General features: G+C 38.9%; 1 pseudogene; it reads right to left on the reverse strand.

Moving 5' to 3' along the window:
- Nucleotides 1–4816: 4816 nt before the first annotated feature.
- Nucleotides 4817–5519, reverse strand: LOC118580048 (annotated as a pseudogene).
- Between the last annotated feature and the right edge of the window lie 2369 nt (nt 5520–7888).

A 7888-nucleotide genomic window follows, 5' to 3' on the forward strand; every position in this document is an offset into this window, starting at 1 on the left:
TTCAGAGGGTTGGAGTCCATAATGGTGGAGTGAGGGCATGATTTAGTCAGGAACAGCTGGGAGCTTGCATCTCAAACCACAAGCAGGATGCAGAGAGGAAAAGTTTAAAATGATGTGATTAACCCAGATGGCATACCTCCTCCAATGAGACCATACTTCCTAGTCCTTCTCAAACAGTTCCATCAATTGGGAATCAGGTATTCAAACATTAGCCTATGGGGGCCATTTTCATTCAAACTAAGACTGTGGTTCTTGGCTGTGATGCCAGAACTCCACATGTAGACACAGGAAAATCAGAAGTTCAAGGTCATACTTGATTACATAATGATTTTGACTCTAACCTAGGCACAAAAATAATTTCTACTACTGTGTATTTGTTTTCTTTACAGTTCTGTTATTTGTTTATTTATGTATTTATTTGCTCTTTCTCATGTTTTGATTTGCTGTTTCTGACAGTTTTCATTTCCCTGTGTGCATCACTGGTCCATCTGTTAGCATGTTTCTTGTTTAAAAATTTTCCTCTAACATTCATTAGCTCTAAGGTCTTTCGGTAACTTTTGCCCTCAGCTTTTCTTTGCTTAAAGTAGCATTTTCTTTTTTAAAAAATATTTTAATTAATTATTTTAGAATTTCATGCTGTTTATTTTGAACATATTCACCACTTTCAACTCCTCCCTTCACCACCCTCTCAACCTTCCCATTCCTTCCCACCCAAGCTGGAGAATCTTCGTCCCTTTCCTCCTCCTTCTTTCTTCATGAGTCCAGTTTGTACCATACAGCTAGTCTAGGGAGCAATGCCTGCTCTGGTGTGTGGTCAACCTACCAGGTGTCTGCCTTCCACATTCTATTCTAAGATTCTGTCCAGCTGGAGCTTGCACAGGTCTTATACATTCTATTATAATTGCAGTGAATTCATATGTGCAACTGGTTGTAGTTTGAATAAGAATGGCTCCATCAGCTTATAGATTTAAATGTTCAGCTACTAGAGAGTGGCACTATTAGAAGGTATAGTCTTCTATTTATTATTTATCCACTTATTTATTTGAGACAGTAACTTGCTATATTGTGCAGTTCAAGCTTGGAACTGTTATATTGCTCAGGATGACAACAAAATCCCAGCAACCTCCTGCCTCAGCCTTCTGGATTAGAAGTATGTGCTATTATGCTCAGCTTAAAGTATTATTTTTTAAAAATATTTTAAACACATGATTTTTATTATTTACTGATTAATTTTATTTATGACCAGGGTGAATGTATTTATTCTTATTTTTCCTATTGGAGAGTAGAAAAATAAAGCATGCTCAGTGTCTGGAAAAACTTCTCACTTTGCAGGATAGAAATTATGAAGCTGAATAGAGGCCAAGGATGTCACCAAGTTAAAGAGACAGAGTTGAAAGCTAGTGTCACCCAAGGATGCACTAAGTTTCAGGATGCAGCATTGACCAGGATGGGCTGTAAGGGAAAAAGCTTGTTATTTCTGTGGGCAATTCTTCTTCTGTCTGGGAATATGGATCTGTATATATGTGTGTAGCTGAAGTTTTCCTATGTCTCGCCCAGTCTGCAGCTGCTCAGACCCAAGTAAACACACAGAGGCTTATATTAATTAAAACTGTTCAGCCATTAGATTAGTTCAGACCTACCACTGACTAGCTCTTGCACTTCAACTCAGCCCATTTCTTTAATCTATATGTCACCACATTTTCCATGGCTTTACCTGTGTGCCATTACATGCTGTTCCCTAGATGGTGGGCTGGCATCTGCTTTGCCTCTCCTTTCTCTTCCTGTCTCTCTGTTTGGATTTTCTGCCTACCTCTAATCTGCCTTGCCATAGGCCAAACAGCTTTTATTTATCAATGAAGCAGAGCAACATATTTTCACAGCATACAAAAAGACATTCTCTGATCACTTCTTTTCTGTCAAAAAAACAAAAAAGGGAAGGTTTTAACTTTAACCTAGTAAAATTGCATATATCAAGCAAGAATTAGTTACAATTTCTAGTCTATTTGTATTTTTTAAAATTAAAGAAAATATTCTATCCTATATTTGTGAATCTAAAGTTTTGTATCTACCTTATCTCTTATCACAACCAAGGAAACATAATTATAAGTATCTAGTCTTCAATTACATCGAAGACCTCAAAATGATATATTACCTAAGTAAACAGGAAGTGCATTGTAAGCAACTTCCAAAAATCTAGAATGATAGAGACAGTTGCCTGCCTAGACAGTTACCCAAAGTTCCTCTGTAACGTGGAGTATCCATCTTCAGCCTATAGGTCTAGAGTCTCTCAGGCGATTCTCTCTATGTCATGTAGAATGTCTGGTAGTTTCCTCTGTGAAGCAGGAATCTGAAGAACCACCTCACCTTGCAAAGTTCAGTTGTCACCTTTCTATGGGTCCTGCATGTCCAGTCTATACAACATTTTGTCAAGCAATCCAGGAAAGAGCAATTTTTTGCCCAAATAGCTATTTTTGTAACAAGAAGAAGATAAACTCCATATAGAGTGTCTTCGATGCCCATCTTTCTCTTTGAGGTAAATCAGTGCTGCCAGGAGCAGACATGTCTCACTGTCCAGAAAGTCTAAGTTTTTAAAACATTTTAAATGCCATATTCTGTAGTTCTGAAGTGTTTGAAGATTATCTACCTAATTGAAATATATCTATGTATATCTAGAAAACATGTTAGACTATAAGTTTGACTATCATAGAAGACTATTAATCTGTATTTTTAATTATCCATTACAGTTTAAATGAGTTACATAAACATAATCCCTTAAGTGAGAGTAAAAATATACATACAGTATAACAAAATTAACTTTAAATTTGTATCAATAATCTAAAATCCATAGCAATGTAAAACATTTCAAGCAAGTTACTGCTCTTTAAAAGTAGGTTCAACAATCTACCCATTTATCCTGTATATCTATATCCTACTCTCCCTTTTTCTTTAGAAAGATATTGACTATGACAATAACAATTTGTAACCAACAACCTAAACAAAGACAAACATCCATAATCCATTTTTTGGCAATGTGAGCATAGTTTTCTAGGCTACTTCTTGCTGATAGAGGGTGCTGATAGTCTTATGGGGATCATGAGAAAATTAAGAATTATGGTCAAGTCCTGACTGGAATAGTCTGTGAGGTTGTGTTTTCCGAGCCAGTTGCCTTGAAATTGATTTTCAATGCTGGATCATTTGGGCCATGGTATCATTGGAAACCTTTCAGGGTGTCTTGGCTAGTCAAACCATATTACCTGGAAGCAATCCACAGGTTCTCATCTTCTGTGGTAACAAAAACAGAACCTCTTTTCCAAAGCAATGTATCCTTAGACACAAATGTTGAAGTCAAGATGTCTTTAAAATATACATATTGGTTTCACTTAGTTGCTTTTACAACCAAATGTCTCTCTGCAGTTAAAAATCCCAAAGACAATATAATCCAGACTCTTCGTGTGATTTCCATCTTTATGTGGCTTTTTTTGTTTGTTTTTAAATTTTTTTTCAAGACAGGGTTTGTCTGTGTAGTTTTGGTGCCTGTCCTGGATCTCACTTGGTAGCCCAGGCTGGTCTCAAACTCACAGAGATCTGCCTGGCTCTGCCTCCGAGTGCTGGGATTAAAGGCATGTTCCATTACTGCCCAGCCACATGGCTTATTTTTATATTACCTTTACTGTCTCTTTAAAGAGTTGTATGTATGTTTCTACTCTTGTTTGGGGTATTGTGCTTATGCAGCTCATTTAAAAATGTAATGTATAATTAAGAAATGAGGTTTGTAGTTATTCATTTATAATAATCAAACTTGTAGTCATATTAGATATATTTTCAAGGTTAAACATTTTATTTAGATAGGTGGTCCTCAAGTACTTCAAAGACCTCAGAATATGATATTTAAAATGTTTTAATAACTTAAGTCTTTTCTTGACAATGAGACACATCTGCTCCTTGCAGCACCAATTTACTTCAAAGAAGATGATGGAGGTCAAAGAAATTCCATATGTCGTTTGCTTTCTTTGTGGCAAAAGCTAATTGTTTGGGCAAAGAAACTGCCCTTGTCTCAATTGCTGACAGTGTACTGTCCAAACTGGACCAGCAGGAAGCAAAAGAAAGTGACTGCCAAATTTTGCCAAGATAAGGTAAGACAGTCCTTCAGAATTCCCTGCTTCACAAAATAAGTCTGCCAGATATTCTAGGCCTGTAGGCCAAAGATAGATGCCCCAATGTTGCAGAGGAACCTTGGGGTAACTTTCCAGGCAGCCAGCTGTTTCTGTCATTAGGTAATACTATACCCTTCTGGGGTCTTAGATGGAATTAAAGACTAAGTAATTAGACTTAAAGTTTTCCTTAGTTATAATAGGTATAAAACTTTAGACTCACAAAGATAAGATACATAATAGAATATTTTATTTAATTTTGACAAATACAAATAGACTGGATATTGTAACTGTAATTCTTACTTGATAGCTGCTTTTGTTATATATAGTTTTACTATGTTAAAGTTAAAACCTTCCTTTTTAATTAGACAAACAGGAAAATACTCTGGAATAATCCTTTTGTACGCTGTGAAGATTTGTCACTTGGATTGGTTTAATAAAGGCTAAATGGTCAATAGCTAGGTAGGTGGAGGTTAGGTAGGACTTGAGAACAAAAAGAGAGCTCAGGGAAATAAGAAGGCAGAGTCACCAGCCAGACACAGAGGAAGCAGAAGGTGAACATGCTGTGTTAAGAAAAGGTATTGCCATGTTGTTGTAAGAGCTAGTTAGTAATAAGCTTAAACTATTGTCCAAGTATCTATAATTAATAGTAAGTCTCTGTGTGGTTATTTGGGAGCCAGCTGGCGGGATAGAGCTGACTGGCAGTCCAGGTGAAAAGCTCCACCTACATCCTCCAAGCCACCTGCTGCCGGTATCTTCAAGTGGACTTTCTGATTGGTCTTCCTCCATTCTGAGTATTGCTGCCAATGGTGTTGGAAAGAGGCCATCGTCAGGAGTGCATAGATGGTGCAGAGAGCAATGGTGATGTCAATGAGCCCCATGGCCTCCAACTGACTGTGCAGAACCAAGGTGGTCTAGGGCCCCATGTAGGCACACCCAGCCTGATATGGCAGCCAGCAGTGTGATGAACATGAAGCATACCATGTCACAGCACAACGTCCACTTCTCAGTGTGGGGTCCTAGGCCTTTTAGCTGCTTTTCTGCTGCAAACTCAGTATGGCACAGCTCATAGTAGCTGGTGATAGGACAGTCATTGCTTTAGGCAGCTCTGTGCACAGCCCCCAGTGTGCTGGTGCAGCCCACATGAACAGCAAGTTCTCCCCGTTCGCTCCCTCATGGCAGACTTGGTAGAAAGGACAGTCACTCGGTGTGTCCAAAGCCTGGATGACTGTTGAACAGCTGGCCATTCCTTGAAGTTACCTGTGCCACATACTGGGGTGACCCAAGGTCAGTGGCTTCCACAACCTTGGAGAACACAGAGTTATCAGAGCAGGAGCCAGAGAGGTGGCAGCAGTTACCTGTTGTCATGGACACAGGGAGCCTCCAGTCCTCAGGGTCTGAGGACCATTGTCCCAGGATCCCGGTGAGCGGCAGGCTGGGCAACTGTGCAGGCTCCTTAGATCTCCCTGGCCCATCCGCTGCTGTTTTCTTGTATATATTAAGACTAAGCAAAAAAGAAAAGTAGAAAAGTCTTTTTTGTATATGAAAGATGAGAGAAGATTAATCACAGGTCAACCAACTCTATAAGAAACGTTAAATGGAGACTCTCTGGTAGGAAAAAAAAGATGTTATGTAGAACTGTCTGGTCTAAAGCTATGAACACCTGGGTACTGCATGTGTAGCTACATGAATGGGATCTGGATTTTGTACTAGAATGCTTGACACATTGCTTATTATTGTATACCTGAAAATGTCTCTTTTGATGCTTGGCTGACATTTTTCTGCTAATAAGTATTTCTTTCACTCAAAAATTCTAGTCTTTTGGGAGTATTTTCTCTTTTTTTTTTCTAGTGTGCATTTTTCTGTTCTTCCTGTGATTTGGGGGATTTTATAGATATTATACAGACTAGGCTAATGCTCTGCAAGTCAACTGCCCTTCTAGCCCTCCCAGTCTTTAAGATTTAACTCACAGAAATATCTGTTATATATGTTTGTATGTGTGTATGTATAGATGAGATGACTCATCCTGTCTGATTTTTCATGTTCAGAATCATCTTTCTTTATATATCTATCCTTTTTATTGTTAGAAAATTTCATAATGTATATAATGTGTTTTGATCAAATCCATCCTCTTTCTGCCCCCTTCAAGTCTCATAACTCTCTACCATCACTTTCTGACCCTTGTGACTTCATTTTTATTTATTTTTTTAACCTACCGAGTCCACTCAGTGCTAACTATATGTGTATAGAACCATCCACTGGAACATGGGTAGCTTCTCAGAGACTACAGCCCTGAATAAAGCTGACCCTCTCTCTCCCCCAGAAGCCATCAATTGCCACCCAGTTGTCAGTTGAGGTTGGAACTCCTTGAACCTCTTCCCCATCCATTCTAAGCTTTCAGCAGTCTTGAACTTGTACAGGCCTTGGGCATAATTCACAGTCTCAGTGAATTCATGTGTGCAATGGCCCTCTTGTGTGTGGCAAATACTTTTTGGTAATAGATGTCTCCTACCTCTGTCTCTTCAATTCTTTCCATGCTCTCTTCTGTGAGAATCCTCAAACCTTGGTAGGAGGGGTGTGATATAGCTGTCTAATTTAGATCTGGGTACCCCATGATCTATTATTCTCTGCACATTCACCAGTTAGAAGTCTCTGTATTTATCACCATCTTCTGTAAAAAGATACTTCACTAGTGACAGCTGGAAGATGCATTGATCTGAGGTAGTCTATTCTTTCTCTTTGCATTTTATGAAACTTCTTTACAATGTTATGTGTTTTGTTTTATTTTTATGACTGTGTGATGTGCGTATGCCTCTCTGTGGATGTGTGTGTATGTGTGAGGATGCAAGTGTGCAAATGTCCATACAGATGTGTACCGTGTATGTGGAGGTGATATCAGGTGTCTGCTCTGATCACTCACCACCTTATTTTTTCACAGAAGGACTTTCCTGTATCTCCAAGCTCATTGATTGGCTTCCTGGCTGGCCAATAAGCTTTAGGGGTTGCCTTTTCTCCTCCAGTGCAGCCTCATGCAGCTCTCACTTGCATGCCAAAGTCCAAAGTCTGCTCCTTGGGCTCACAGGGCAAGCATTTTGCCTACTGAGCTGTCTCCCCTCACCTGTGCCCCATTCTTTGAAGCTCCTGTAGCTTAGACGAAACTCAGACTCACTATGTAGCCCGTCATAGTCTTGAACTCCAAACCCTCCTGCCTCAACCCTTAAGTGATGGGACTATAGGTGAGAGCTACCACACCTCACTGAGAGTATACTATTTTATTACATGAACTTTTTATTCAATTTCATCTTAGGATGGTTTTATTGCCTCAAACAATTCTGCAGTCCTGACTTTGTGTATGTGGGCGAGCTTGTCTGAGCCTTCAAGTCAGCATCTTCTCACTTCTAAGTCTTACTCCACTAGCATTTTGTTCCACAAGTGTTTTCAGATCTTTACAAAATGGATTCTGTATAAAATAAATCTGTATTATCTAACAGTAACACACCAAGTCATGTATTCTCCTCTGCTGTTCTCCCTTTTGTAATTGTCTGTGAAATGTGGAGCCATCTATCTTCCGTGGATTTGTGCTGCGATAAAATTGTCATGAATACACTGAGTAGAAAATTGAGAAAGCATTCATTAGTACAGTTGCCTTTTAGCTCTATTTAAATAAGGTAGTTCTTTTTTGTTTGTTTGTTTGTTTTGTTTTTGTTTTTGTTTTGTTTTCAAGACAAGGTTTCTCT

This window comes from Onychomys torridus, chromosome 3 (assembly GCF_903995425.1).
Source record: "Onychomys torridus chromosome 3, mOncTor1.1, whole genome shotgun sequence".
NCBI lineage: Eukaryota > Metazoa > Chordata > Mammalia > Rodentia > Cricetidae > Onychomys > Onychomys torridus.